This window comes from Rattus norvegicus, chromosome 2, assembly GCF_021556685.1.
Source record: "Rattus norvegicus strain SHRSP/BbbUtx chromosome 2, alternate assembly SHRSP_T2T, whole genome shotgun sequence".
Classification (NCBI taxonomy): Eukaryota; Metazoa; Chordata; class Mammalia; order Rodentia; family Muridae; genus Rattus; species Rattus norvegicus.
The window spans coordinates 105,340,313-105,364,099 of NC_141535.1; the positions used below are offsets into that span (position 1 = coordinate 105,340,313).

General features: G+C 39.3%; 1 protein-coding gene across 1 annotated transcript in view; it reads right to left on the reverse strand.

Annotated features, from left to right (window-relative positions):
- Positions 1-23,787, reverse strand: part of LOC120100783 (uncharacterized) — a 517,117-nt gene that overhangs the window by 168,371 nt on the left and 324,959 nt on the right. The gene's annotated exons all lie outside the window — the stretch shown is intronic.

A 23,787-nucleotide genomic window follows, 5' to 3' on the forward strand; every position in this document is an offset into this window, starting at 1 on the left:
CAACATATATTTACTAAATTTCTTTGTGATGGTTTACCTTCATTGTTAGGGAGATGTCACCTCAGAATCACACAGGAGAAACTTCTCTGGGTGTGTCTGTGACATTATTTCCAGAGTTTAAGTAAGGTGAAAACACCTACCCTGAATGTGAATGGTACAATCCCATGGGCAGGCTGAAGGATAGAAGGAAGCTAGGTGGTGCACCAGCAGTCGTCTTTGCCTGCTTTCTGACTGTAGATGCAATGAGACCACCCCTTCCCCCTCCTGAAAGCACACCCTTGCAACCCCACCGTAGACTGAATCAAAATAAATGTGAACTGTAAACCAACATAAATGCTCGCTTTCTTAAATTGCTGTTGTTAGGCATTTTGTTCCAGCCACAAAGGAAGTCATTAACACATCCTTCTATCACAATCCACTGTAGCATGACTACAAAGGCTGAAATGTCCAGTGTGGGAATTCAGAAAATTATATAAAGACCATTGACAGGAATAAGCTCATCCCTTTAAAGAAGTGCTATGTATTGAGCATGCATTGTCAAAACAGAATTGGCTGTTGAAACCAAAGTTCTAAAAAAAAAAAAAAACAACCAAAAACTTCATGATGAAGACATCTGCATTTTTTTTTGATCAATTTGCTTTTTCATTTCTTTTCCTCTTCTCCAAAGAGAAGACATGTCTTTGTCAATCAGAGAAGGCTCGTTTCATCAGGATGTTCCTAGAGGTAGGTTGTAATGCAGAAGGGAGGTTCTGAATGAGCTTTCCTTGGCAGCTGGGTAATCAAGATTGCCTTGTTAATACTCCGGAGTTCTCTGCACAGACCTGAATTGTTTGCTATTTTGCATATATTTACATGCCAAATTAAGGAAGTTTTAACCCCTGTGTGTGGGAGAAGGAAAAAGTAATTAATACACTCTGTATAATTATATTCCAGCTAAAATTAAGAGGCTTTTATGAATATCATGTGCAGAGTGGTTTAGTAACTCCTTTAACTTAATCAAGTCCCAGGTGAAAGAAGGCAGCTACAGTGATAACATGCTGGTAAACACTGGGCAAGCCACTTTCTGGGCGGAGAAAAGCTCTGATCCACAAGCTTTGCCAAATCCCTAAGGGAAAATTCTCCCGCTAATTGATAGGGCCAAGCTGGAAAGAGGTGAGCACATCACACTCTCAGGGGCCAGTATGTACCAATTCCAGTATCACTGATTTGCTTCAAAGATTAAAATTTACCATACCTTATGGCCTTGTATACTTAAGAGCTTGTACTAAGAGAAGAACCTGATTACAGGCAAAGCCACTATTAACACCTATAAAAAATAATGTCAAGGTCTCTTGTCTTTGCAGCTAGTGACTCCCTTAGTGTTCTCCCTCAAGGCAATGGCTATGACTGCCACAGCATTTGTTGATGTCCAAAGTACTAAATGACTTCACTCCTCCAGCAGTTTAATGAGCCGGATTAGGGATAGAAACAGACATCATATGGGTACTGTAATTCTCTAAAGTGTATTGGCCTAACCTTGACTTAAAGCCCCAACAGTAGCAATCATTTCTACTCATCACTTCATTTCCATTGGACCCCCACTCACAGTACAGACTGATTAATGTGTCTATTGAATGAGAAAACAAGTAAACTTGCAGGGGAACATTGCTTTTAGGACATGTGAACCACTTAATAAAAATACAATGTAAAGCTAATAAAATGGCAAAAAGAATTTTGAGAAATGAAGAAATTCGTCAAATGCTGGGTGGTATTATTATTGGTCACATTATTACTCTATGTCAGGGACTCTATAAAGTATCAAGAACAATGCAAGTGTTCTCTACTTGAGAAGAGAGAGAGTTAGATATAGAAGGTCCTGATAATGCAATACATACCTTGAAGTACTACCTTGTCAATTATTGCGAAAACAGGATAGAATATCGGTTTTACAAATGCTTGTGTATAATGGGTCCCTGCCACTCTGAGAGAAAAGAAACTTTGTGAAGGCATTCCTAAGATCCAGGTTCTGTCAGCAATACTATGCATGCAGTGGCTTTCTTCTGAATTCATTTCTTGGTGTCTATTTTTTTAATTATTACATTATTTAATTACAGAGACATACAACTGGAAAAGACACAGAGTGTAAGAAAACTTCAAGCATTCAGTCCTAAATGGGATGTCTTCTTCAAAGTGCTCCCCTCAGGGCTCAGGATGCTATGTGGAAGAGGAGACAGGAAGAGTGCAAGAACCAGAGGGAACAGACTTTACCAAGGAAATAGTGTCTTCCAGATACAACATGACTGATGCACATAAGAGCTCACAGAGACTGCAGAAGCATGCTCAAGACAAGCACAAGTCCAAACCTGACAGAATTCCAAATCTGTGATCCAGGGCTGTGTCCTCAGCATGGTGCAGCTCCTATGCAATGCTTACTGCCAAAAGCTTGCACCATCTGTGACAGCCTGGGGTCAATTCTGCTATTCCTCTCTTGAATCAGTTACTTTAGAACACTGAGAAGGGGAAGTAGACATATCTACCACGCCCTAGCTGAGAAGCTATCTCTATTTGAAAACTGCTTGCAAAGGAAAAATTAGTTTTCTTCAATGGAGTCTCACTGGATATATAAAAAACTAGACGAGGGCAAGCTCTATGCCTAGCAGTAAATGTCCAACTCAAAATGAACTCAGTGATATTCTTGGAGATATTTTTGTCTCATATTTCTTTGGGCATTTTTTTTAATTTAATGCTCTTTTGCTTATGTATAACAGTTTCCAACTTTGTGGTGTGTGTGTGTGTGTGTGTGTGTGTGTGTGTGTCTTTGCTTTTTCTTTTCCTTCTTTTTAAAATTTTGTTTGTTTGATTTATTTGTTTTCTACAAAAAAAGATAGAGAAGAAGGCATGGAGTTAGATCAATGAGGAGCAGGGAGGATCTGAGACAAGAGAGGAAGAAATCATGGTCAAAATATATAAAAAACCTTCATTTTTCACTTAAAAAAACAAATTTATTACATAATTTACTGCATCAGAGTGTGAGTGAGGTGAGGGGTGTGTCTGTGGAGGTGAGAGCAACCTGTGGGAGTCAGCCGTGTCCTCCCTCATGTAAGATCTAGTAAGTAAATTCAAGCTGTCAGGTGAGTACTTTTACCCATTGAGCCATCTATCTAAACAGAGGGCCACAGGGGCACAGTTATGTTTAGAGAACATAGTGCTGATGAGAATGTTGGGCATGAGCCAAGACAGCTAACACTGGTCAGCCATTAGCTATGAGTCAGCACAAAATAATGGCTGACATTACATATCAGGGAAACCCCAAAGTAAACAGTGATGTAATCCATCCCTGGCTTTTGTGTCTATCTATAGTCTTGGGTGTCAACGATAGTGCTGAGGGTACCTGGAAGAGAATGGGGGACAAGAGACACGAAGGAGGATGCCAAGACAAGAGTCTGATCAAGGTGACAATTTTATTTTTCCCCAAGGCTGAATTTATACCATAACATGGGTAACAGAGGGAGGGGGGAAGTAAGAAACATTTATGCAGGCCAAGGACACAATATCCGTGTGGTCAGGGAATCGGCTGATGTTGACAGGATGTCAGAAAGTTCACAGGTTTGTCATATCTATTAGTCAGCAGGATGTTGGTTTTTCAGAAAGGTTACAGGTCATCACATTGGGCGTCTTGATGTCAGATGTATTTCTCAGCAAAAGAACTTTATCATATTATTATTCATCTTGACCACCAGATTTGTATTAGTCTTCTGCAGCTGGCTGGGGATTTTCCATGAACCCAGTCATACTTAATTCTAACCATAATAATAGAATCAACAAAGGAGGGCTTCAAGGGCATCACTCCCAACACTTGGGGGCAGAGGTAATAGTCTGAACCTTTGCCTTCATATGCCTGCCTACATGTGTTTGAGTGTAGACCTCCGTACCTACTTCCACAGAGCCTGAACACTAATCTGAGTGTGTGTCCATGCCTCTTTGTATGACTCATATCTTTCAAACAAATCCTGAGTGATTATTGGCATTTGTCTGCCCAATAATGTGTGTGTGAGTTAATAAAGTATATCTACTCTGTCCTCAGATTGTGGCCATCTCTTCAACCCCTCAGATTCCTATGATTCTCCTCCTTTGTTGACATCCAAGCGCAGACCCCATATCATCTCACCAGCAAACCCCTCTGTTCATGATTACTTTATAAGCTCCTATTGAAGTTGCAGTTAAGTTCTGCTGTACTCTATCAAACTGCAGAATGTCTGGGCTGCTGAACATTATTTACTGGTCTGTCATTTAGTCTCATGTCAGAATGTTTTGAGTTGTGCAAAGCAATATATTGCATATCAGAGGCACCCAGGACATCTTTGCACAGTTTCTATGTTATTCAGAAGTCTCTACAAGCCTACTGAATCTTCTCCCTGTACGCTGTTGCACAGGAACAAATGTCCCCTCAAAGAAGGTGATGGTTTCTTACTTTCTTTTCCCATTACTGTGATGAAATACTCTGACAGAAACATCTTAAGAAAACAAACAGTTAATTCTAGGTATCCATACCAGGTATCATCCATCATTGTGAGGAAGTCATGGAGTTAGAAACTCCCAACAGCTGGCCATCCTGCATCTATAAAAAGCAGAGAACACTGAAAGTGTGTCTGCTATTTTATACTCGGCACACATCTCCACTCTCGATATACTTCAAGACTACCCTGCCTCAAGAACAGTACCTTCCGATTTCAATTAATGTAATCCATCACTGATGTGGCTAGGTCTCGATGTAGATGACTTCTCATTGAGAGTCTCTTCCCAGGTGATGCAATCTCTAGATTGCATCAAGGTGACAATTAAAACTAACCATCACAGTTATTCTGTCAATTCTCTATCTATTCTCAATTCTGTTTCTCAAGAGACAACTGACAAATACAAATCAAATGGAAAACCTCCTTTCAGAAATAATCTCAACTGAGACATGATAGAGCATATACCTGCAAAGAGATTAGATCAGAAAAAACTTTTTAAAGATGTAGTACCTCCTTCCGCTTTATCACTGAGAAACAGAATGCCCATAAAGGAAGCAATCCTCCAGGTCAAGGGCTACAAGGACCAAGCTGAATGATTCTCTGCCACCCTGGCCAGCCTTCCCTACAGCACGCTGTGTGAATTCCCTCTCTCCTCATTAATGATGTCACTTCCACCTCAGTGCAATTTTCCAGAGTATGACATTCAAACTATTTTGTCTATTAATACCAATCTTTTCAATTAGTTAGACTGATAAGCACTTATAACTTGACATTAAATTAATTTTATTCCACTATGAGTCTTACCTCCTTTGGCCAACTTCCTCTTTATATAACACTATTTGTACTACATACTGAAGAGTTCCAAGTGTTCATCCTTATTTAGTGAGAGTTGCGTATTTTTATGTATAATAATATGATGATGTGCTGAAGCTATGGTAGTACACAAGATAAGCAATGCCTTGTGTGCACAGCACTTATAATCTAGTAAGGAAGGCAAGCAAATTTCTAACTAATTATAAAATAGAGTGAGGGTGCTGTCTTGGGGAAACTAGACATTTCTGTGGGAATTGAATTTTTTGCTATGCTGTGTAACAGACTACTCCCAAAACTTAGAGGACCAAAATACAAAGCACTACTTCTCTCAGTATCTTTGAGTCAAAAACTCAGTTGTGACTTAGCCTTTGGTATCTATCTGAAGACCTCAGGAGGTTGCAACCATGGCTTTCCCCCAAGGACTCAGTTGGTCATAAGTCATCTTGGTTTCCCTGCTCAGGTAAGGAACTTTTTGAAGAACTGGAAAATATTTGCTTCCAAGTCCACTGATGTTTTGTTGCCAGCTTTAGCGCCTCATGATTATCTCTCTATATAGTTGACAGTGCTCTAGCTGTTGGTGATCTGCGAGACATAAAGAGTGAGAGATAATACTGGGGACCTGAGCCATAGTATCATAAGTAGGCATGCACATAATTTTCATTGTGGTCAGTCCATGTGAATCTGGGTCTTGTTGACACCAAAGAGGGAAGGTAGCACAACAAAGTCATACTGAGATGTGACGATCACTGAGATCCACACACAAAGGTCTACCATAGCATTACTAAGTAGAAAGAGCTTCAGAAGCCTGACAAGGGAACTACTCTACCTCCACCTCAGAGGAGGAAGTATATACACAAAATAGAGTGAAGCAGAAATTGCCATGTGATCAACGTGTGCATATGGATGTGTGTGTGTGTGTGTGTGTGTGTGTGTGTGTGTGTGTGTGTGTGTGTAGAGACGACTTCTTTCACAGGACTTAAGGACTTAAGGACCCTTTCTGGGAAAAGTACAGTCTATCCAAAAGGGCAACACAAAGAGAAAGCGAACTTTACCAAGCTTTCCTGGAGCACAAAAAGAATAGGAGTTAAAAGACAGATGGGGGAGATTGGCAAGGTAAGCCTGGGGACCACGCCCCAACCCACTCTCTTGTCGCTGTTCCCTATAATGACTTCTATTGTTTTAGCATTTAGATAAAAATAGACTATTATGAGATACATCACTCAAGATCCTTTTGTCTGCAGGTAACACAATTCCCTTGTCACACTGCCTTAAATGACTAGAAAATACTTTGGCTGGCATAGGAGAAGAATGCCTCTGAGAGTGAATGAGTCAGGAGCCCAAGAAGAGGATTTTCCTGCCCACTCTCTCTGTTCCTCCAGTGTTAGTTTCATACCTGTGTGTGATATACAATGACAGCAAAGGCCCATGGCAGGAAAAGATGCTTCCTTATTTCATTTCTTACTTAAAATGAAGTCAAGTTTCAAAGAGCAAGATGATCATTCCTACATGACTTGAGCACAAACAATGGACCTACCTGTCATGGTCTCAAGTGATCCGTTGGACTACATGCTGCCAACATATCAACCAGCAGCATGCTCTGCACACTGTGTCATCCATAGACCACATTTCTTCACCACATATGAAGAAGTGTTTTCCCTTGTCTGTGCTCTAGTGTCCAGGGCTACAAGGATCAAGCTGGATGATTCTTCAATAAAAGGAAGTTCAAAGTCCACACACACACACACACACACACACATGCACACAAGTATACACGCAAACACACACACAGACACAGACACACACACACACACACACACACACACACACACACACACCATAAACAATATCTGCCTCTTGGATATTACTCATTCTCCCTTCCCATCTGAGGAAAACAGCAATGGACTGATGCTACTGCTTTCTCTGGCTGAATTCCAAGGCAGAATGTACAGTCTGCTACTTTCAGCAACAACAATGGAAGGTGTAACTTCTACCTGGTTTATTCAGCATCATTTCCATTTCGCCATCTCTATAACCAGACATCAAGTAAAAGGTCTCAAACTTCTCTGCCTATTTTCTTCACCATTCATCTCCCAGTTTCGTTTTTTACCCCTGGTCACGACCCAAAGCACACACACAAGAGTAAATTGTGGAAGTCCACAATGCTGGAGATGGCTGCAGGATAATAGTCAGGTAAAGCCAAGCCTGGTACCCAAATCATCCAGGGCTCTAATTCTCCTACCTCGGTACCTTTGTATCCTCTCTTCTCAGTCTGTGCCTGACAATGGAAGGATCCCCTTTGTTTATTTAAGCATATGTTCGGAGCTCTCATATCATACCAGGAAGGCTGTCAAGACAGTTGCTAATAAAGGGGAAGATTGGGAAGCCCCACTCCTGTCTTCTTGCATACACACATGTTATTAACCTGCTGTGAGTATCTTTTATGAGCCATCCTTCTGAATGTTTTAAAGCAAGTCCTGAATAAGTTTAGTAAGGCTTCCTAAGCAATGCTATAAAGGCTACAGAATTAAAATGCTTGCCCCTCAAAATGTGTACCTCACTCAAGTAAAGGCAGGATTATCAAGTAAGTAGCTGAATCCCAAACAATTCCCATTTTTCCAACTTTATCCTAATATTAACAAACAAGATTCGAAATCATTTGTATAAAACACTGTATGTGCTGCAACTCAAACATGCCTCTCAAATATTTAGTTATTAAAATGGCAATAAACATTTTGATCTAATGAGAATATCATAATCCACATAAAATACATGCTTCACCATATTACTAGCTAGAATCAAGTCAAATATACAGGCAAGACAGAAACTTTGATGTACTACTGAATAGCTATGCTATCTTACCATGATAGAGAAGGGCTTTTTTTTAAGATGCTGAAAAGGATACCCAAAACAATGTTATTAAATTATTCATTTGACCACAATATGTCTGGAAGCTGATCCCCACAGGTCTCCTTTCTCCCTAGGTTCCAGTCACCTTTCTCTGTCCCTTTAGAGTTTGATTTGTGTCCTTACTATTCACAAACCTTTCCTGGAATCCAGCAAGCATATGCGAAGTCATCAATAATTCAACTTGTTTCCACTTTGGATGATGCTGATGTCACTGAATCAGCACAAAACTGACCCCGGTAGATAACAGGAACTCTGAGAGTTCTGCCTTAAAGGTTCCTGCTGCAATTCCTCACTGAGCACAAAATGTTGGCTTAGTCATTGGCTCAGATGTCCTTTCAAGTAGTCAGACACTGCCACATTTTTTGAGTTAGCAGAGAGGCATTAAAGTTTCATCAATATAAGATAGGTCCATTTTTTTTAATGCCTAGTACCTAACTTGCAAACTGCCATCTACAGAACACAGAAATCATCTCCTGTCCAATTTTTGAAGTCCTCAACTGCACCATGGAAAATCAGTAAATACAAAAATTAAATTAATGTTGGCATGCCGCATGGACTGACCACAACTCCCTCTAAACTACTATTCCTAACCCTCTGTGTCATTTTGAGCAAGAATATTGTTATCTTTGTTTTCTATGTGAACTTGAAACTAGAGAGGTTGATTAACAACATTGAATTTGTAATTCTATGAAATGGTGAAGAAGAGGTTCAGATCAAGCCCTTCTGATTCTAACGCTGTTGCTGATAAACTTCTTTCCAGAAGTTGCTAAGAATGCATTTTATTCACACATGCCTTCTGTTATATAGTACAAGATGGAAAAGAATCCATTCAAACCATTAAGACTTAATGCTCATCTGGAAAATATGACAGCTACCCCAAAAAGATGTGGTTTTATCTGAAAATAAATATGTACCTATATAACATCATCAGAGTTAACATATCTTGAAATGTTGTTTCGTTTGATTTGGTTTGGTTTGTTTGTTTTTCTTGTGAAACAGTGTTGCATGCAATCCAGGCTGGCCTAGAACTTGCCATATAGACAAAAATTACCGTAAACTTTTAACCTTCCTCCTATAACATCTTAGTGTTAGAATTGCAAGTGTAACATCACAGTCCATGTATGTCATTGATGGGGATCAAACTCATGGCTTTGTACATGCTAGATGATCATTCTATCAGTGAAGCCAAGCTGTTCCATCTCTGAACTTTATCAGTATAGAAGTAATCAACTTGACTCTACGAAAAAGAAGTAAGACTCTTTCTAAGGCTAGACATACAAGTCAGGTGTGAATATGACTTAGCTGGAACACAGAAGAACCAGAGATTTAGCATCCAAATATTAAACAGTACTTGCACTAGGAATAAGCAGGTTTAACTTACACTGCTACTCCAAGGAGTTAAAGGAACTGGCAGGTTTACATGCATAGTTCTGATATAATTTTCTCATCAGGACTGACAGTGCTCCCTCTAAGAGCCAAAGACCACCTAACAAAAGTCCCAGTATCAGACACAAGACACACTGTTTTGAATCGTTGCTTAGTGCTCTCTAAGAGACTCCCAATACACAGCCTATTGCTAATGCCCTTGATTACCCCACCCAAGAAATAGAAGGTTAGCCCCTATACTGAAGATATTTCAGAAACATGGTCCAGAGACCCCTGAAATGAAAATGTCCTGAATGCACCCTCACTAAGGACTAGCTTTCATGGTACTAGAAATTAACATTAATGCTTCCAAAGAAGGCAGAGAAGCAACAGTCCCACCTAGTTATGATGACTGTGAACTATACCAACAACTACCACGTCACAATAACAACCCTGTAGGTGTAGTTGTGGCATGCAAACCTTGGCAATAACTATCAAGTCTTTAATTCCACTTAATACCTCCTCAACAAGATGGAAACCATGCCAGGTACTAAAACTTATTCAGTGAATCAGTACTAGTGAAAGTGTGGTGATTGAATTTAAAACAACTAATTTACTAAGCCAAAATAAACCCTAACAACAATCTATAAACATTTGTTCTTATACCTACAGATAAAAATAGTCTTTACCCCTTATCAAGGAAACTTTCTTTGCAAAAGACAGAGATTACTAGAGAAAACTACAATCAACAAAAATGGAGAGTTGTAGAGCCTAGGACAAATAGATACATCCACACTTAAGATTCAGAGAATATTTCAGAACTAGGGGCAGAAAGATTGTAAGAGTCAGAGGATCATGGAATTTGCTGTGAGATATTTGTCTCCTAGTAATATCATAAGCTGCACACATAAAGTCCCACCAATGTTATTGCCCAAATGTGAGCTGACCAAGGATGCTATAAATGAATGGCAAACTGGATAGTGAAAAGTCCATGAGGCCTCAGTCTGACACAAAAAGTTGTAGGCAACTGAGAAAAGCTGCGAGTGAGAGAGATGGCCTTCCCCAGGGAAGAAGAGCATCCCAGTTAGTAGTCCAGTGCCAAATGTACTCTGTAAACATATGTAAAAATGAAATTATAAAGAATGAGTGGGTTATATCTAAAAATATATAGAAACATTCCTACACATACATGCATGCAATGATAATTAGCAGAAAATGAGGCCATAAATTCAAGGAGAGTGAGAAATGGGATATGGGAGGATGTGGAGAGAAGAAACAGAGAATGAGAGAAGTTATAATTAAATTGTAATCTCAATTTTTTGAGAAAAAATATAAAAGGTAGGGCATATCTCTCTTGAAAGCACTAAGAATAATGATACTGAAGTCTATACACTAAACTATATGTAGATGACTATACTTCTGAGCTCAGATATCTGATGCACATTACCTCAATCATTCTCACAACAGCCTTGACAGAAATTGTGACATTTTCTTTGACTGCGAAAATTGAAGTTCAAAGGTAAAACTTCCCCACAATGTCTCAAGCTGACAAGTAGCCAGATTAAGGCTAGGATTCTGACCCCAAATGAAGTATGTTTCTGCTGTGAAGTAGAACACGTGGACTGAAAAGCCATTGGTACAAGAGACAGGACATAAATCATACCCTGATTTCCCGTTCTGACAACCACATGGCAAATCTTCTGTCTCTCATGGTCTCAAGGAAGGCAAGAGCAGAGAGGGAGACTGAGTCTGGTAAGAACTTTTCTGACCACCCACTACAATTACTATTCAAGACTATCAAGGGAAATATGATTGACTACGGTCACAGGAAAGAGGCTTTCCAGGGACAACCTTGGCAGTCATCCCTAAAATCCTTATGATTTTGGTTGCTCGGACTTCTAGGCACATGCACATTAGATTGTGCTTCTAATAATAACACTGTCAAGAAGTATTCAAATAAGGAACTTGCTGGAGAAAACAGCCATATTAGAAAAGTGACAAAAGTACCACAGAAATGGCCTTCAGACTCTCCCACACTCTGTCGACTTTCTTCAACTCTCACCTGACACTGTCTTGATCAGTGTCCCATTATCTGGTGGATTTTTCACAAGGCAACATCAGCTTTTGAAGGATTTATTCCAAGTTTATTATAAATGTATTATTTCTAAGCATCAAATTTGGCATTTTGCACTACGGTTTTTGTTGTCGGGGGACACTTGTATCTTTTAACCACTTTCTATAAAGAGCTAGAAGCGCTTGAATGTGCTTGATGATGGTCTGGGCACCTGAAGTTCGGCTACTTTCAAAGTGTTTATGTAGGCATGTTTCCTTGACTGCCATTTCTGCTGTCATTCACATCTTTGATTTGGACACGGGTATGAAAGATCATGATGAACGACTGTCCAGGGATATCCTGAAGATTTTCTGCAAGGGAGCTATTGGCTCAGATCAGCATATATCTCTCCTAATTTACTTGCCAAAATCAAAGTGTCTCCTTAATGAAAAATGTTGAAAATAATACAAATACTTTTCTATCCTTTCTCACAAAACCCCTGGGCATCAGGTAATAATATCTTAATTTTCCAGTGAAGGAAATTGAAACACATTAGCAAGCACATGTTCTGTAGAAGATCACACAGCAGGTAGATCACACATATAATTACCAACACTCTCTGCTTGACAGTCTTACCCTTTCAGTTTTCAATTTGAAAATAATTTCAATTTCACCAAGAATTAGTAATAATAGAATAAATACAAAGATGACTGGCATTTTCTGGATTATGATCTAAGTGTTGCTAAACCTATCTTATTTGCCTTATCATTTGTACATACTCTGAACTCTAGTTATACATACATGTTTTATACATTATACACATGTGTATATGAGTTTCTCCTGAACTGTATATGTGTTCAATACATGCCCCTCCTTTTCCTCTAAATAATTCAATGTGCATTATTTAAGAAAGAATACTCTCTTACATAAACACAATACAGTTACTTAGTTCACTAGATGACTAGTATCATTAACATCATATAACATCATAATTTCATAATAACATAACATTCTATAAAATCTTAATTATGCCCATAATTCTTTTTTTCAATTGCCCCAAAAATAATTTTATGACTTTTTTTTCAATATGGGACTAAGGTTAATTCAAGTGTTGGCTTTGTCAAGTTCTGTTTATTTTCTTTGAGCCATGCCCATTGTTTTTCTTTTATGGCATTGACATTGTATAATACAGATTTTTCTAATAGGAAATTCCTAATCTAAAGGTAGTCTCCATCTCTTTATGAGTATATGTAAACTGAGAACAATGAATCAGAATACACCATAAGTGATAGTTTTCCCCAGTATCCTCCTTTGAAGGTTAGCAATATATTTGGTTTTCTCTGGTACTTTTTTCTTATTTACCTAACCAAGATGATTAATGTTTATGTTATGTATACAGTTCCATTCCTTGGCAGTAAAGAGTATAACAGTTACTTTTGTTGCTGTGATAAAATACTCTGACTGAAAGGATCCTGGGGAGAAAGAGCTTCATTTGGCTCATATCTTTAACTCATAGTCCATCATTAAGGGAAGCCATAGCAAGAACTTAGGATAAGAACCTAGAGGAAAGAACCATGAAACTCCTTGCTGGTTTTCTCACTGGCTTGCCCCTAGCTTTCTTACTTAGCCCAGGACCATCTACCTAGTAATGATACTTCCTATAGTGAATGGTCCATTTTATATAAATTAGCAATCAAGACAGTGTACCCACAGATCTACTCACAGAAAAATTTGGTCTAACTAGTTCCTTGGTTGAGGTTCCTTCTTACAGGGTAACTCTACGTTACACAGAGTAACTCTAAGTTATGTGGCGTGGAATTTACAAACTAGCCAGGACAATAAATAATGTGTGATCCTTATACGAAGAGCATCATGATTTTTGATGGCTAGGTTATGGCCAACTTAATGCAACCTAGGATCATCAGAAGAAAGAGTCTCAATGGAGGTGGGGGTTGGTCTCCATTGGGTTGGACTATGGGCATGTCTATGGAAAATTGTCTAATTAACTTTATTGGTTGATGTGGAAAGACCTATCCCATTATGGAGATAGATCCTGAACTATGTAAGAGAGGAGAAGGTTAGCAGAGCACTAGCAAGCAAACAAACAGGTAAGCATTCATTTATTTCAAGGCTTTTGTCTATGTATATGCTGTGATTAGTTGTGTCTGGACGATAACCTGGAAATATAACTTCAATAAGCCCTTCTCCTCTTGGTGTTTTTTGTTTGTTTGTTTTAATTTCAGGATATTTTACCATTATAACAGGAAATTAAACTAGAATATTATCATCATAAAAATGTCCCACTGTCCAACATACATTGGTGCTTTGCCTTGAACCTGTTTTGACTGTGGATTGGAGTTAAAGTGACTTAGAAAAGATTACACACATACACATATTTACATGAACATACCTATATACATATACATATAAGTAATTTCAAATAATTAGTTCACAGGAATATCTCCCACTTAGAACACTCTCTCATAACCAATGACCAGTTTTTCCTGCATTTCCACAATGGCTGAAATCAGAGCAAAATAGAATCCTGAGTGACCTAGAGAGTATTACCGCATCATTGTCTCTGATTATGACCTATTCACAGTTTCTACTTAAGATTTTTCTTGAGAAGATGATATATGCCTTTAAAGATTTGATTTTGTCTAGGTTTATATCTGAAATCATTTTTGGAAGATGATAGAGGTGGGCTTAAGAAAATGGAGTCTTGACTTTCTCCTAGCATGTAGAGATTGTGATTCAGAACTGTTCATAATATTTTAGAGGAATTCATGTACAATATCTCAGATCTCAAGTTATCAGTCACCCTGTCTGTTTTAGGCAGACGACTGTTCTGGGAAGTTTATGAGATTCAGGCAATGCTTTTTCAGAAAAAAATGATGAAATATTCCAATTTCTATATGCTAGAGGGTGGGAAAGATAGCCCTTGGTGCTGCAGACCTCCCTGGCAAGAAGAACAATCTCTGGTTGAGATCAAGTGGACATTGTCTTCATGGCAGTCAGTCCACACAATACCAGCACAGGAATCATGTAGGCTGTGCCATAGACCAGTCTTTAGGGTGAAGTCTCAGTTCCATGACTACACCTGAGATTACCCAGAGCTTTCAGGGAACAAGACAAGAACAATGACAGATCATATCCAGTCAATCAATGTGCCAATGAAAGAAACAGAAAGTTCTCAAAAGCCAGAAATAAAAATGGCCAATAAGCATTGGGGAAAAGGTTCAGCCTTATTACCCTTCAGAAAAATGTACAGCAAAACTATTTTGAAATTCTCTTGCACTTCAAAAAGAATGGTAGTCACAAGAAAAAGCAAAAACAAAAAAACTGGCACATGGTTTAGAGTATCAACTATTCCAGCCACTATAGAAGTTTATATAGAGGCTTCTCAAAAGGACTAACAACAGAGCTTCCCATGGCCTTGCTACCATCTGACTGGGTATTTACCCAAAGATCTCCAAGTCAATACATCTCAGAGAAACAATAATTTCTATGGCAGCACTACTCACAACAGGTAAGTTATTCAAAGATCAGCAATCAATGATAGGGCAAGGGCAATGAAAGTATATTATATTCTACATAATAGAATATTTTCAGCCATTAAGAGGAACAAAATCATCTCTTGCAAAAACATACAAATTCTGGAGATAATTATATTAAGCAAATTAAACCAATCTCAGCAAAAGAAATACCACGTGCTTTCTCTTATATCTCAACGCTAGGTTTTATATAGGTTCATAAAATCTTGTTTGTGTATATGCCACGAAAGCAGAAGAGGAATTGTCTAGGGGAATATATGGAATGTGAGGGAATGTGTCTAATATATAATATGGGTATTAATTTAAAAATAATAACTTCAAATGGTACCTAATAAAAGGAGTCCTGAAAATAGCACTGCCCTTGAGAACAGGTGGCCTTAGCTGTACCTTTTGATACTTTTGTGAAGGTGTCAACCTGTGATGACTTTAGAACTAACAATCTTGTCACAGCTCAGTTAAGTGTGCAGTCTCAACCACAACATTAGTGAACCGGAAACTCTTCAATCATAATAGGAAAAGAGTACAAGGTTGCTGTGAATGTTGTATAATAAATATAAAGCCTGCAGTATCCAGTGGTGTCTTAAATAAGTGTAGACTTTACTATGAACACTAAGAGGTCCTAATCCTTGATTATGTTAAGCATTTATGAATGTCCTTGAGCAAAATGGTATGAGGTGCCTTATGGAAGGGCTTGCAGTCTGGTGTCAAGAGAAAACAAGGCCCTGCCAAATATACAACCTTTATTTGTAGCTCCTCTCCATGTTCACTGCCTAGCAGCTACAACGCCTGCTCCCTGTGTATCTTAGCCAAGTTTTACAGTAATATTATGATTTTGATTCTTGTCCTTTGTTATTGAATTTTTAGCTGCCTTCCTTTTGAAAACATGGTCTGTTGTTATCCTGAGAACATCTGCGACATTGTGTTTTCCTTAGAACTTGAATTCTCAGTTAGGGTGCAGCCAGAGGCTGAAACTAAACACAAACAGCTTCTAACAGAGGTGTTCTCTGAGCAGTCTGCTGTCATCCCACTCAGGGTGTCTCTCTCAGAGACTGTATTCTTCTAGACTTCTGTGCCCAGCATGGCCAGCTCCCCAACTAAGGGTGACTGACAGGTGAAATACGACTTTGTTCTTGTTCTAGCTGGGCTTGCTGCACCAGAGCTACTGATAAATGGTGTTATGGCAGATTAACATCAAAGCACAAGTTCCCCCTGCAATGCAGCCCAGGAAGTGGGTATGAATGGAATGCGCTTCAGCCTGCAAATCTCTCTGTTCTGCAAGCATGACTGCCCCCATCTCGAAGCTTTCCTGAGTACACAGGGCAAGGACATCTGTCACCCAAGAATAATGGGATGGGAATGGAAGGGAATATGTGAGCAGTGGTAAGCAAATCTCACCTAAAGATATTAATATTAGATTATTTTTTTCAACTTTGTACTAGTCAAAGCACATAATCAATGGTTACCCTTTGCTGACCTTAGCACATAAGGAAGACAGAAGGTAATCCAGAAACCGGGTGCCAATTTTGGGTTAAAGACCTCTGTGAATGGGTGACTTCTCTGGGCCCAATTTCCTCCAGCAGGATGAAGACATACCAACTCCAATCGACATGCAGGTTCCCTAACATTCCTTGTATCTTAGACTCTAGGCTAACCTAACTGTGTGCCTGAAGGCCTTGCTTCTAATTTGCTGACCTAAATTTGGGGCCACAAAAATTTCATGAAAATTATGTAAGCCAATAGTAAAATGAAAAAACAATTAACAAAATACCAACTTTTATAGTAAGCAATTACTGGAAATATCACAAAATATGATTATATTGATATGTACACTAATTATCTGACAAGCCTCTCTGTGTTTATATTCTATGTTGTGGGCTCCATACTTCATAACTGTGTCTTCATATGCCAAAATTCTCCAATACCCTCTTTAATAGACAGGCTAAAAAGATAATTCAGATTTTACAGGCACATGATTAATCAAAATTTATTATTAATGATGATTAATCAAGCTTTAATGCCATTCCTCACTTTTAGTAGCATCCTGTGCATTCTTTGTGGTGGTATAAAATTTGATGATATCTCTTGTGTCTTTGTGTGTGAACTATGAAGTTTCCTGTATTTACATTCCCTTAGGCAAAGCATGTGGCCAGTTTACCTGTGGCTCTAATCTAATTCAGTATTCCTTCTTTGCTCACCTTAAAGATACAACCGGGAATTTAAAAGCAGAGCCCTATTCTTGACTCTATAACCTCTATGTACTACCCAACCAATCATAAATGGCCTTTAAAGTGGATGGTTCCTATGAGCCAGGGCCATGGCAGGGTGCCTACCCTATGACTCTCTGTGGAACCTGAAGCTATCTATACCTTTATTTACCCAACCAACTCTTATTTCCTCACTATGAAATGTCCTTTCCTCCATAGATAGATAGATAGATAGATAGATAGATAGATAGATAGATAGATAGATAGATAGATATCTTTGGAATTATCATTTTCTGCCTCCTCAACTGGTCTCAGATGCCCTCAAGGAAAGACAAAGACCTTTCCATCTACATAAGGCTTTGCTAAAACAGACAAAATTCAGTGGCACAAGCAAAAGATACCAGCAGCAACAGGATTCTTCAGACTTTAACTCTTCTTTGATTTCTTAACTGCCTGTGGCAATCAGAGGAGCTGCACGCCTCTCCAGACTCCTTTGGCTGACCCCAGTTATCTCTTCTCTGGCTTTCAAGATGGCAGCTCAAGGGTGAGGACATTGAGCAATGGTGGACTATTTAGGGGTCTGAACATTATCATCACCTTTAGGAAATATGAGAGTCGAAACAGGTCTGTGTTAATGTGTAATTTTGGTTAATTTCCTTCAGTGGACCAGACATTTCCTCAATGTCATTAAACTCATTAAAATGAGTCTCAAAAGAGAAAAAAACATGAAAGGAGGAGAGAGAAAAATTTTGTTTTTAAGGAAGAAAGGAAGTGTCAGGGAAGATTCGAAATGCCTTTCCTGGTAGTCACTGTCTTTCTTTCTCTTCTAGAATTGGGCAACATTTCATCTTTTGGAGTAGGATAAATGTTTTCACAAGCCTGACCCAGGAGGGTGGATTATATACCAGAAAGGACTGAAGAAAGCAGAACCAGAAAGTAAAAATAGGCTGGTCATTTCAAAGTTACTTTCCCTGTACAGACAGGACAAGGAGTCAGGACATAAAAGGTTAACACCATGGTACCTTGGGCTCCTTTTTCTTGTGTGAGGACAAAAGCATTATCCCTCCAGTTAAAAACTGGCCTATCTTAGAGAGCTGGCTCTTTTCACTACAATTCTGTTTCCTCAGAAGGCCAGACAGGTGGCTCAGCTTGAGCTCAGTGGTATGTACACTCAGTGTGAGCGAGCATTCTGATTTTATACCCTACATTTTTAGGGTGTGAAGATGGAGCTCAGTCCTAAACAATGATCTTTTATAGTTTTTATTCAGGGATCAAGAGGAAATACAGGAGAAGGGAAGGAAAGAGAAGGAACAGAAAGGCCATCTTATGAAGAAAAAGAAAACTCAGAAGCAAAAGGCCACTAAAGTCTGGTTTTCCTTGTCTGCATAAAACTTTGAGGCTTTCCACTACCTAAAGACTATACATGGACTGACCCTGGACTCTGACCCCATAGGTAGCAATGAATATCCTAGTGGGAGCACCAGTGGAGGGGGAAGCCCTGGGTCCTGCTAAGACTGAACCCCCAGTGAACTAGACTATGGGGGTAGGGCGGCAATGGGGGGAGGGTTGGGAGGGGAACACCCATAAGGAAGGGGAGGGGGGAGGGGGATGTTTGCCCGGAAACCGGGAAAGGTAATAACACTTGAAATGTATATAAGAAATACTCAAGTTAATTAAAAAAAAAAACAAAAAACAAAAACTTTGAGGCTTTCAAATAAAGTTGCTCAGCAAGAAAATAATAATAATAAATAAGAGAGTCGATTACTGATAACCTGCCATACATATTTACTGACTGAATCAATCAATAAATGAGTTCTTGTTGTGGTTAGTTCATTATGATAAATCTACTTAGTCAAAACTATGCTCATTTGATCCAGGGTAAAGGTGTTCTCCGAATGACTACATAGCCATGCAGCTGAGAGCAGTGCTTAGAGACAGCTATTATTGAACAGAAAACATAACAAACTTGCTCCTTCTTCTATAGTGGTAGAATATCCTGCTCTGCTCCCTTCCCTGGACTATTCTGCATCCTCCAACAGTGTGTGAAGGCTGAGATCTTGGATTCAGTAGCAACTGGTTAACTAGAAATTGCAATACATAAATCAAGGGAAGGATAATAAAATAAAGTCAACAAAAACAATGAGCAAAACCATTTTTTCTTAGTCAAAACATGTCTTCAGGTCAGTGACCCAAAGATGTCGTTAAGCTCCAGAGCAAAGGACCCCCTCTCACTGCCAGGTGATCTGCAGATGATGCAGAAGATTCCAGTTGTCTCACATACCTCTTCCCTAGTTAGCAGAACTTATTTAAATTCCTTCCTCTCCCCTGTCCTCATTTTTATAACCCACCCACAGCAAATTACCAGTATTGATAAACCATTAGAAAATAAAATAAGCAACAATTTTATTGACAGCCAAATGAAATAATGCCCCAGTTGTGTGGGTTTTCAGCCATTGAGTCTTTTGCATTCATTAAAACTCTGCAAGCAGCGTGTGTTAAATTTTTGATATATGCAGTACTCACTGAAATCTTTATCTACATTAGCTGAGACACCAATTTGCACATGCTGCTGAATCCTAATGGGCTGATTTATTGTGGTTTTCTGAGGTTTACTAATGAAAGAGCTTGGAGGTTTGTTTTTTTTTTTCCAGTGGCCTGAGTCAATTTCATTTTTGGACTCAGCAGAATATGTCAGAGTCTGAGCCATTCAGTTTCTCCATATCAATTCGAATAGATCCTTCAAGCTGCCATAGCATTCAGAGTAGCTGGCAGTGTGACAGATTGGAATGCAGGATGGGACCTTCCTGCACACCTGCACAAATTCGGGGACTAGTTTAAGGAAGAAAAGCCATAGTATCCCCAAATATCCCAAGGGAAGAAGTACCTACAAAATAAGAGGAGGGGATTTTTATACAAATATATAAATACAAACTCAGAATCGCAATAACTACTCCCATTATTGTCAATTTATTGCCCTGCCCCCAGTATTGCTATGTCAGGCTTAGAGGGAGGCATTCCCAGGTGATGGTTGACATATTGTGAACATCCAGAGGACAGTCTGAGTTCAGTATACTATTGAAGATAGAATGCCATTTAACTTTCAGGCAGAACTGAAAATATTTTTAAGACATACTTCTTCTATTCCCCAGGACATTGAAATTTCCTCAAGAATCTCCTAGTGAAGTGGGAGAGACTGGAGCTCTCAGGGCCACCAGTGGAGGAACTTGTTTCTTCAAAAAACATTCCAAATTGTGATACCTGGTGAAGTCCAGACAATGGTGAGTCAATGATAAGGGAACCACACTTTGACATGACCTGAAGAATTATGCATACTTCTTCCCATCCACTTAATGTTGTGTTAGGGTTCTAATAGCTCAGTTTCTTTTTCTGTCTTCCCAGTGTATTACATTGAATAAGTAAATCCCTGCCTTGCACTGGAAGTTAGTTCTCTCAGTTTCCTTCCTAGGGACAGGGGCTGAGGACAGTTAGTTGCATTGCTTGAAACCAGACTCTGACCCTAATTCTGACAACTATACAAATGAGAAGTAGCCAATGTCTTAAAAGCCGGGTTTAGGGTGCTCTTAGATCTGCACAGGGCCAAAATTCTAGTTTGTCTAATTCTAGAGGAGGGTACAGAAGAGCAGGAATTGGTGTGGCTGTGAAACCCCTGCTCCCAATAAATAGTGTGAGCCTTGGGTTAATCTTCATTGATATTTTCTTTTTTTTTTTTTTTTTTTTTTTGGTTCTTTTTTTCGGAGCTGGGGACCGAGCCCAGGGCCTTGCGCTTCCTAGGTAAGCGCTCTACCACTGAGCTAAATCCCCAGCCCGACATTTTCTAACTCAGTCAAGCAACACATCTAAGAACTAATCTGGTATACTAATCCCTGTTCACAGTCTAGAAAACGTTAAAGCAATAATGAACAAATTTGCCGAATAGTCACATAAAATCTTCCTTCTTCCTCTTCCAAATGTTTTAGTCAGTATTTTTCCCCGGAGTTCTGGAGTTTCCAGCCTACCTCTATCATGGGTTTGAAAGTCATCTTATGATCAAGACAAGGTTCATTCCTGTTTATGATTAATCTTTGTGTCTCAAATACAGGGCTATGCCTCAACTGTGATTTTTACTATAAATGGTTCTGTACTGCCGCTTCTCGGAAACGCATCCCTATCTTTGTTTCAAAAAGTTGTTCTAACCACGTAGGTACCATGCCTTTGTTTCAGAACCATTTTAAAAACCTACCTTTGTTTCAAAGGGTTACTAAGACTACATTGTTATAACTACTGTGTTATGTCTGTTTCTATAACCCCACTTATTTGCCTGCCAAATTCATCATTTGGAAATCTCCTACCTCTGAGCTATAAAAGCCTATGGTTCCCAATGTCCAAGTCTGACTTCTTGAACCTTGACTTAGGGAAGGATAGCTCATGTACATGAACAAAAAAGTTTGCTATAATTAATTTGGCCAGGATGACTTGTGTCTGTGTCCTTTTTCCTCAAATCTTTGGGATTAGAACTTGGTCTATTGTACCAGGAAGTGTTCAGTGTTAGTGAATTTCAAAAGATCACCAAGAAGCCGACTCTGATCTAATCACATTAGAGTCACAAGCTCAAACTTGGGCTCTTCATCAATAATGACACAGCCCCAAACTCACTGGGACAAGGTTTATAGGAAATGAGAGCAAGTGAGGGGGAGTCCATCTTGATAAGCATCTAACTGAATGAGTATCATAAGCTGACAGGTGGGTGCTCTGAAGTAAGACTATGAACAATACCAAATGGTCTGAAAGTACATCTGAGATAATCAGACTAATCTTTGATTAACTGATGCTAGCAAGTAGCTAGGGTATAACTCTGGGGTATGAGACAAGGACAAGCCATGAAGTCTTTCCCCAGTACTTGGGTGCAGCTAAGGTTCAGCTACAGGTCAAATTCCCAAGATCTTTTTCTTTTAAGATGAAGGCTGTTCCCAAGATGGAGTAGGTTTGGCCTCTCAGGTCTTGCTTCCTTCATGAAAAGAGTTCAAAATATTCAGGAGTTAATCTTACACTGTAGTAGATTGTTCCAAGAATAAGTTGGCTTCTCAATTTTTCTATCTTGGAGCAAAAATTTATCATCTAAATCCCAGACACCCAGAAGAAGTCTGAATGTGAGGAGTCCCAGGAGGAATCCACAGCAGCTCTTCCTGTGTGGTGCAGTGATAGTTCAGGTTTAATGCATCCTGGTTTAATGTGCCTTGCTTTTGCTATTTTCAAAGATTTATGAGAAAGCTCATGAAATCAAGGCAAGTGAATGTGGATCTAGGTTAACATCTTGTGACTCTGCTTGACTTGAGTTATGCACACACATGCCCTTCCTAACAATGCATCTAACAGAGATCTCCACTTGTATCAAATTGTGTATACATTCTGCCCCAAGCAACATAATAGGTGGCCACCCTTCCTTTAGTCAGTCTCCTCTGCTTCATGGTCAAATATATGCTAAAATATGTTGCAGGCAATGTATGAATCCAATCTGGACTGGTTTTGTATATATGGACAGTAAGGCAAACAGTCATCTGAGTGGATGTTAGGGAAAATCCACTATTTACCACTTCATGGCTGTGCATAATTAGGAACACTTATAAGTTAAATCAAATGCAACTTGGAGAGGACAAGTGTGGCAAAGAAAGGCTTGTATAACTCAAACCTGCCAATCAAAACAAAGAACCATCCATACCATACCCCTTTAAAAACACACATTTTCTCCTACAGGGCCCCATAAAAGGAAACCCTGAACAATAACAAAGGCTCTTGGGCACTCTAGATCAATAGCCTGCTATTTATTCCCTTGCAATTTATCCTATCCTATATCATTAATTCAAACTTCATGGTACATTGCTGTCTGAAAACTTTGAGCAAGAAGCTGGAACTATTCCACCTCCACCATAACACACACACACACACACACACACACACACACACACCCCACAAACACCACACACACACAAACACACACACACACACCACACACAACACACACACACCACACCACACACACACACACACACACACACCACACACACCCCACAAACACCACACACACACAAACACACACACACACACCACACACAACACACACACACCACACACCACACACACACACACACACACACACACACACACCACACAACACACACACACACATATACACACACCTGGAACAAACCAATCAGATCGACCTGTGCTAGCAGTTCTATATGAGATCATTGTGCCCTGTATAAAATGGTGTTTGATGTGGGTCTGCAGCCTGAAGTCCGAACAACTGCATATTGCCCCACACTCCAGTCTAGGATGCTCGTTATCCTGTTTATCTCGTCCTAGGAAAACCTGACCTTCAGACTAATCATTCAGTCGGTTTG